This window comes from Sinocyclocheilus rhinocerous, unplaced genomic scaffold (assembly GCF_001515625.1).
Source record: "Sinocyclocheilus rhinocerous isolate Xijiao unplaced genomic scaffold, SAMN03320098_v1.1 scaffold789, whole genome shotgun sequence".
Taxonomy (NCBI): Eukaryota; Metazoa; Chordata; class Actinopteri; order Cypriniformes; family Cyprinidae; genus Sinocyclocheilus; species Sinocyclocheilus rhinocerous.
In genome coordinates this window covers 2,565,968-2,575,060 of record NW_015667306.1, presented here as the reverse complement: position 1 = coordinate 2,575,060, position 9,093 = coordinate 2,565,968, and the positions used below count along the sequence as shown (strand labels likewise).

Sequence of the window (9,093 nt, the reverse complement as noted above, 5' to 3'; positions counted from 1 at the left end):
CTAGTCACAGCTGATCTTCATGAGGCAAGTCAGGTCACAGTTGATCGTCATGAGTCAAGTCTAGTCAGAACTGATATTCATGAGTCCAGTCAAGTCTCATCTGATCTGCCAGGGCCTCGTCACATCTCGGCCGTTCATCCAGAGCCTCGCCACGTCTCAGCTGTTCGTCCAGAGTCACGTCACGCCTCAGTTATTAACCGACTTGAGTGGGCAAATGCTCACATTCGATGGCGTCTGGCACTTTGGAGAGGTGTTCTCTTCACGGATGAATCCTGGTTTTCACTGTACAGGGCAGATGGCAGACAGCGTGTATGGCGTCGTGTGGGTGAGCGGTTTGCTGATTATGTTATGGGCAGGCGTATGTTATGGACAACGAACACAGGTGCATTTTATTGATGGCATTTTGAATGCACAGAGATACCGTGACGAGATCCTGAGGCCCATTGTTGTGCCATTCATCCACGACCATCACCTCATGTTGCAGCATGATAATGCACGGCCCCATGTTGCAAGGATCTGTACACAATTCCTGGAAGCTGAAAACATCCCAGTTCTTGCATGGCCAGCATACTCACCGGACATGTCACCCATTGAGCATGTTTGGGATGCTCTGGATCTGCGTATACGACAGCGTGTTCCAGTTCCTGCCAATATCCAGCAACTTCGCACAGCCATTGAAGAGGAGTGGACCAACATTCCACAGGCCACAATCAACAACCTGATCAGCTCTATGCGAAGGAGATGTGTTGCATTGCGTGAGGCAAATGGTGGTCACACCTGATACTGACTGGTTTTCGGACCCCCCCCCGGACCCCTCCAATACAGTAAAACTGCACATTTTAGAGTGGCCTTTTATTGTGGCCGGCCTAAGGCACTCCTGTGCAATAATCATGCTGTCTAATCAGCATCTTGCTATGCCACACCTGTGAGGTGGATGGATTATCTTGGCAAAGGAGAAGTGCTCACTAACACAGATTTAGACAGATTTGTGAACAATATTTGAGAGAAATAGGCCTTTTGTGTACATAGAAAAAGTCTTAGATCTTTGAGTTCAGCTCATGAAAAATGGGGGCAAAAACAAAAGTGTTGCGTTTATAATTTTGTTCAGTGTACATGACTTAATTGACTGTAGATGTATAAAAGGTTAACAAGTTCTGTGTGGGCAAGCTAAATTAAAGTTTACAATTTATAAAATCATACAAATCAGTTATTCACAGTATAGGTATGTGTTTGTGATTTTATCAAATTGTGCAGTCCAAATGTGCACAAAGATGCACATGACATACACAATATTCTCAATAAAAAGGCCAAAGACTAAGAACTGCGCTGGAAGAAGTCTAACTTCCTACGAACTGTAAAACACTCCTCTCTCATACATTCTCTTTCCCTATATGTCTGCTCTCTCTGTCTGTTCTGCTAGCGGAATGAAGGGAGAAGTGCTGCACAGGAGAACGGAAGTGTCTCTGCTCACAGGGGCTCAGTCATTAGCTCTCCTAATTGTCTCTTCCTGGCATGGGGGAGGTTACCACGGCAGACATTTCCACAGCAGCTGTCACCACTTGGCGGGAGAATAAGTGGAAACATAGTGTGAGAGAGAGAAGCAGGGGTTCTTGACAACACGATGTTCAGCACTCAAAGAGGGAAACAGAGGGAGGCTTAGAGCCACAGGGCACTGCATGAGAGAGACAGGATAAGACCAGAAGAAAGTGAATGAGTGAAAGACTAAAACGTTTCAAGCTTAGTCCCTCCCTCTCTGTCTGCCTCCATCACTTTCAACATTATTATTATAGAGTGTGGGGATGCTTCAGAGGTAGCATTATCACACACCATGCAGTTAGCTTATGATTTCTGGATAAAGCATGTATGTGTACAACAACAGATTGCTGTCTTACATCTTTGATTAATTGATTGATTGACACAGACATAACATAAGATATTTATAACCAAGTGAATGGAAAATTATTGTAAATGTTTTAAAGTATAGAATATAGAAAGCAAGGTTGAACTGCTACTCTGTAAACATTTACAATAATTTACCATTCACTATTCAATCAATCAATCAATCAATCAATCAACATCATTGTTGTTGTTATTAACAATAAAATAATAAAATAGTTGTTGATAGCAGCAACAAAACGTATTATTATTGTTATTATTATGATATGATTAATAGGAATAGCAACTGACGACAACAACAATACATTTATTGTTGTTATCATTTTATTACACATACACAATCATTATTATTATAAACACAAAAACTATTATTGTTATTATTAATAATAATAATAAAAACAATAGTAATATTAATAATAATTTTATGATGATAATGATTATTATTTTAAATTATTAAACATAAAAAATTTAATAATAGGAAGAACTGATGACAACAAAACGTATTACTATTATTAGCAAACAACAACAACATTTATTATTATTATAAAATTATTTAATAAACAATGGTAAAATAATAAGAAGATTTATTAAAAATAACTATTATAATATTGAAATTATTATTAACAATAACAATAGCAAAATAGGAATAGGAACTGACAACAACAACAAATTATTATTATTAATTATAAAACATAATTAAACATCATTATTATTATAAACACAACTAAAACTATTATTATTAACAATAATAAACATAATAATAATGATAAGATGTTTAGGTTCAACCCGTCTAGACTGCTCAAGAACTTGAGCAGTCTAGAAGCAATGCTCATATCAAACAAATTACATTTGTTTAAAATTCTGTGTTGCACACACAATGAATTCAACACCAAACATGCAGAGATTACAGAAGCAATGTTTATTGTCGAGCATTCAGTAAATGTTTTCACACAAGCGCTTTCCAAAAAGCAGATGACAGTAGGAGCACCCACCGGGGTAGAAATGTCGCCATGCTGGGGTAAAAGAGCAAGATGGATCCTCTGATAACCTCAGTAAGACTTTGTTGTATCTCAAAGCTCAAACACGGGGGAACACAATGAACAAAACTACAATTCACATGCTTGAACAAGCCACGGTTAATCTGGTTAAGGCCAGCATTCATGTGCAATTAGTTTCAGCGCTCCATATCGCAAGGAAGCATTAATATCCACGCCTGTAGCATTGCTCAATTTGAAGTCATTTAACAGTCAAATCTTTGGAATTGTAATTTGGCCCTCAAGCTGTTCCTGAAGGCAGAGTACATGCGCATGCATCTGTGTGTGAGCGAGTGTGTGTGTGTGTGTGTGTGTGCGGGAGCGCAAGAACATACGTCACTTTGTGAGTCACATCATTTGAGGCTCTGTTTATTCACAGAGCTTGTGTATTTGCATGTGTTACAATTTCCACTTTCCACTTCTTAATCATTCTAAAGTCAACATGAAGCCAGAATTTACTTTTCATTTCATTTTCTTAAACCACATCCCTGGTTTTATTGTGAGCAATTCATTGGTGCATGTTATTACAAAGAAAAAAAATATTTACAGATAGATAACTTTGGAATCAAAATGTAAACTTGCTCTTCCTCAGACATGACTTTCCTTCCTCGTTGAATATCTAGTTTTACTTGGAAATTCAATTACAGTAGTATGTGTACGTTAAGGTTTTCTATGCGTTTCAACTTCTAATCTAAATGCCCTTTAATTTATGTTTTTCATGTACTTTTATTAACATTTGTAAAATTAACTACAGCATACATGAAGATGAGTGCTTTTAAAAAAACTGAGATGCTGACATAGCTGTTTTTGTCATGGTCATGTTAATACCTTTACGTTATCTCACATCCACTTGTGCAACATTATCACGCTCCAGGCTATCCAATCATGAAATCATTTCTGCTTCATAACAACTCAACTTGTTCTCCACGTAACCTTAACAGAACAATCAGAGCACTGATGCACACATACATGCATGCACACACACACACACACACACACACACACACACACAACAAGCACATCTGAAATTGCACTTAAGTGTAGAAGAACATAAAAACAAAAACACATTCACATTCACATATCTTGTATAATGGATGAATACAGAGCATAATTTGCTCAGTGTACACATAATGAGCAAAATGAGTCACAATTAGCCATTTTTAAAAAATGAGTTATTAAAACCTTCAAAATGATGTATTATTTGTTGGAATTGGACGAAAAATGACTGGGCTACACCTGTTTGAAGTCGATAGAGTCAGCAAAGTCAATTTTGAGAAAAATCGAGTTAAAAGTTTTCTGAAGGTTCCAAAGCAAAATCACAGAGCAACGTTGCATCTTTTCCTCCACTTCTTTTCTTAATAATAATGTCTATATTAATAGTCACAATATAGCTATTTTTTATTTTATATTTGTTATTATAAATAAGAACAGATGCAAAAAAAAAAAACAGTAGAACAAATATAAGAAAAAAAACAAACAAATAATACCTTTTTCATTTTACATCCAAACAAAAAGCATTTAAGAAAAACGAAATAATCAAATGTAAAAATCTCTTTAGTGTGTTCATTACAAATAAATTGATTATTAAAACTACAAAAGCAGTTCAATCAAGAGCACCGAGTGATTCTTTTATTGTTAGATTAACATTAATGAGACAGTTGGCCTGTATATTAAGACCTACTGTAATGCACAGATCTGATATAATGTTACACATCAGATGTTTTTCCACAACAGATTGCGTGAATCCTTAAATACTGTAATTCTGTGTATATGTGTACATTTATCGGGATCGTGCGCTGTCAGAAGCGCCTTTATGCGCGCACTGCTAATCACAGTCGGCGTGAGAAGCGAGCGGAGAAAAGGTACTCCCTCTCAGAAAACGTACAAATAAAGATCATTATAGATGTTTCATTACTATTTGGAGAATTGGGATCGCTAGACGAGGGCTTAATGAACTAATTTTTGTGAAAACCTCAAAATCGACATTTTTCACTTTTTTTGCATGTAGCTCAAAATTAGCGCGCTCTCATTCCAACTCATTTTGTCATCACGGGTCACATATAGACATGCACACACACACAAACACTGTGTTTTCTTAATAAAGTATATGTATATATATATATATATATATATATATGTATAAATTCAGTGCAAGGATGTATTAAATTGCTCAAATGTGACTGTAAAGACCTTGACCTTTTGACCTTGATATTATTGGAAAAAAATAGCTACTTCAGATTAAAGCCATTCTTTTGAACTTTCTATTCATCAAAAAATCCTGAAAAAAAGTTGTTTTCATAAAAATATTAAGCAACAAACAATAAATATCACGGTTTCCACAATACTATTAATTGTGGAATACTATTAAGCAGCACAACTGTTTTCAACATTGATAATAAAAAGAAATGTTTCTTGAGCAGCAAATCAGCATATTAAACTGACTTCTAAAGGATCATGTGACACTGAAGACTGGAGTAATGCCTGCTGAAAATTCAGCTTTGTCATCATAGAAATAAACTGCTATACTGCCCTACAAAGGCAAAATACCTTAACTCGCTAGAATGTGAAACTGAGAAAAATGACTTTAAAATTTTTTATTTGTCCAGCCAAATTAATTATAGGCAGGACACTGGAAATTTGGCAATTAGATGTTTTAGTAATGAAAATTATCTACATTAAAAAATTGTGAGCTCAAACTTTATTTTTACCCCTATTTTGAAGTTACTGTACTCTGCCTTTGCACTGTCTGCAAAATGTGAGAAGTCACGCCAAGGCAAAAGACAGTAAACTTCCACATTATAAATATTTGGTTGCTGATCACCATTTACAAAATCATTACAGTAACACCAGTATATAATCTAGTGATCATGGGCTATCTCATATAGGCTACTGCATATAGAAATGTGACTGTATTAATTGTTTTTTTTTTTTTGACCGTAACAAGCAGACTAAAAGTTACACAAAAAGTCACATGTGAGTGGATACCATTTTGCAACCAATTTATTTGCTATGCTCAGTAACGTAAAAGAATGCTAGACATAGCGTAATTGCTTTTATATCGACTTGAATGAAAATAGCCTAACCTAAAAGAACGACTTGTGAATTAATGTGAACGCCAGCAAGCAGCAATGCTCAGAATGCTTGTGGATTAAACATCTCCGATGACGTTCATTGCCATGGATTGATTTTATCGGGTTACAAGAAAAGGTAGGATATGGATTTAATTTTGAACTGTAAGTAGTGATTTTATGATTGATCATGCATGCTACGGCATTCGAGTCCACACGCGTCCAACTAGAAGTGACAGCCCGGTGAATAATCTGCTTTACAAAAAGGAAAAAAATAATTTAAATAATAAAAAAAAAAATCTATAAAGGTTATTCACGATTATGTATTGCTGCCAAGGTATCTAGTCTTTACAGTGCATTGTCATATGGAGCTGTTTGGTAGATCGCGATCTATCTAATTTGTTTGTCTAATAAAGTGCTTCAGTGACAGATCAGATGTATGAAAGTATACAAGTTACACTGTAATTAAAATGTGGTAGACTTTAATGGACAGTAAAACAAAGGCAGAACACTGTATAACTCCAGGCCGGTGTTCTCCGCCACCGTAACTTCATATTGACGCACGAGTAAACAAAGGCAGAACGCCGTAACTCATTTTGAGCGTTCCAAACAAAGTGAAAGAGCGGTAACTGGTGTTATACGGTGTTCTGCCTTGGTTTCTCCGGGGCTTTTCGAAGTAACGGTTAAGACGACCCATTATTTTCTCAGAAAAACAATTAAATTGATTCAAGATACTTATGCACATGATAAAGGATGTCTTGAATGTCCCAAAAATATCAATAACTAATTTTCGACCAAAATCGAAGTTATGGTCTTTTGCCTTTGCACGGCAATATACAAGATAAAATATATGCAGCCTTGGTGAGCATTAGAAACATCTTTTAAAACAAACAAACAAACAAAAAACTTAACAACCCCAAACTTTTTACCGGCACTCCTGAATGTCTATCAGCTTGTGCAGTTCATTCATAGTGAATTCCCTCCTGAAAATCAACATCTGGCATCTTGAGTGTTTCTTGCTACTTTTACCAGGCACTCTTAAGAGCATCTAAGCTGATTTGTGACTTGTTGTAGATCCTTGAAAATCTTGTTACGATTGTTTTCGCCTGACCCATTTTAACCTAAATCTGTGCGTTTGTGTCTGTATGACAGTGTGAAAGGTGGTATGAGTATTTACAAACATTACAAAATGTGAAGGAGATGCTGCTGCACAGCCTCATCATACTCTGGAGAGGTTTCTGTGATGATACTGCAGCACTGTGAGCAGAGTTTGGACAGAGGCCAGTGTGCTGTAGTGACAAGCGCTATCTAACCGCAGATCACTGCTCCTGTTACGCGCTCTGCTTCTCTACCTTTGCCCACATGTACACCTGAGGCGACTAACACGCACACAACCCTGACACAACCTCAAAAGTCAATACTGAGAACAGGCACCTGTTATATTACATACTAGATGTGTGGAGGGAATAACTCAGGCTGTCTTATGCATAAAGCATAAGCCCCTCTCTGATATCCACACACCACAGCGTTCCTCTCTAAATCTTTGTAAGGCTGGGGCACGAGGGAGAGTCAAACCTTTCATACACACATAACAAAGAATAATCCAAGACCAGGGGCCCCGATCAAATCATCCTTTGTTTATGCATCAACACGACAAGGTGCTATTGAAAAAGGGTTTTCTTCGTCTGGCTGAATGCTCTTCAGAGCAGGGCTGAAACTTTAACACTTTAATAATATAAACCACAGCTTTCATTTCCTGAATCAGGTCAACCTGAGCTCTGCCATTTATTCTCCAAGAGCAGGATCGCATGATCGCTATCGCTTTCTGATAACTCAAAAGTGGAGAAAATGGAGATTGTTTTTGGCTTCTCCCTGGTTGATGCTTTGTAAAACAATTAAAATCGGATTCCCTGATACAATGCTTGTAGTACAACAACTGATAATAAAATTAAATAAAACAACCAAGGCAAACACAAGTTCACAATATCTTCACAGACATAATTTAAAAGTGACGTGTTTGATTTGTGGGCCACCAGAGCACCCTCTTCTGGTCAGAAATCAATAATTCATGCCATTGGTTGAGTCAGTGTTGCTCTGATAGGCTCAAACAAAGCAAAAAATGTTTATATAGAACACAAGAAATTTATACTTAATAAATGCAGTCTTGGTGAGCATGAGAGACTTCTTTTAAAAACATTTAAAAATTCTTACCAACTACAAACATTTAAACAGCAGCTTATATGTTCTTGCCAGTAATTACTCTGGATGGTAAAACTTGTTATAAAAGGTATAATTTATGGCATTGGTTTGAGTCTGTTTTGAAATGTGCATCCATCTGCCCTGCTGTGACGGTGACTGCTATGCTTTGTTTGAAGCGGTTTATAAATTATAGATCATTTCTAAACCACAAAAAGTGCACTGTGATGCTTTTTAGTGTTGTAAAAATTATTCAATTGGGGCAAATGCAACATTAAACATTTTTATCGACATCTCTTTTGTTTCTTTGAATCTGCCATACTTCATGCTGACTGAGAGCAGGCTAACATTCACTGCTCACTAAGCAAACGTGTAATTGAGCAGACAGCTCTGCTCCCCTCTTCTGTCTAAGTCTTTTCTCTGTCATCTGAAAATCTCCTATGTCAGGTTAAGGAGGCTGAGAAGAGAAGAAATAAGTTCATATTTGCAAAATAGGATGTGCCCATTATGCCTAAAAAGAAGTGCGACAAAATCAAAAGACATTGCATAATTGAGGTAAGAAATGTGTATTTTGATTGTTTCTTGAAAAGCATATATTATTATACTATATTATATTATTATAAATGTATTTTAAATGTATTTATAATATTATAAATGTAAAAAATAAATAAAAAAATCTGAAAATCACAGCAAATACACCAGTGCAAAATTATTGATTTTAAGTTAGATCTACCTTCTGTTTAACAAATTAAACCAGTAAAACTAGTAAAAAATATTTTTGTTAAATTAAATAAAGCTGCAGTAAAATATATATATATATATATTAGATTAAATAACTTTTTTTAAATGTTAATTAGCGACTACAGTTTAAGTTGAAGTACTAATACTAAACTAAATAA

At 35.9% G+C, this 9,093-nt stretch overlaps 1 protein-coding gene across 1 annotated transcript in view; it reads right to left on the bottom strand.

Annotated features, from left to right (window-relative positions):
• LOC107733678 (attractin-like protein 1) overlaps nt 1–9,093 on the bottom strand; it is a 236,417-nt gene that overhangs the window by 65,521 nt on the left and 161,803 nt on the right. The gene's annotated exons all lie outside the window — the stretch shown is intronic.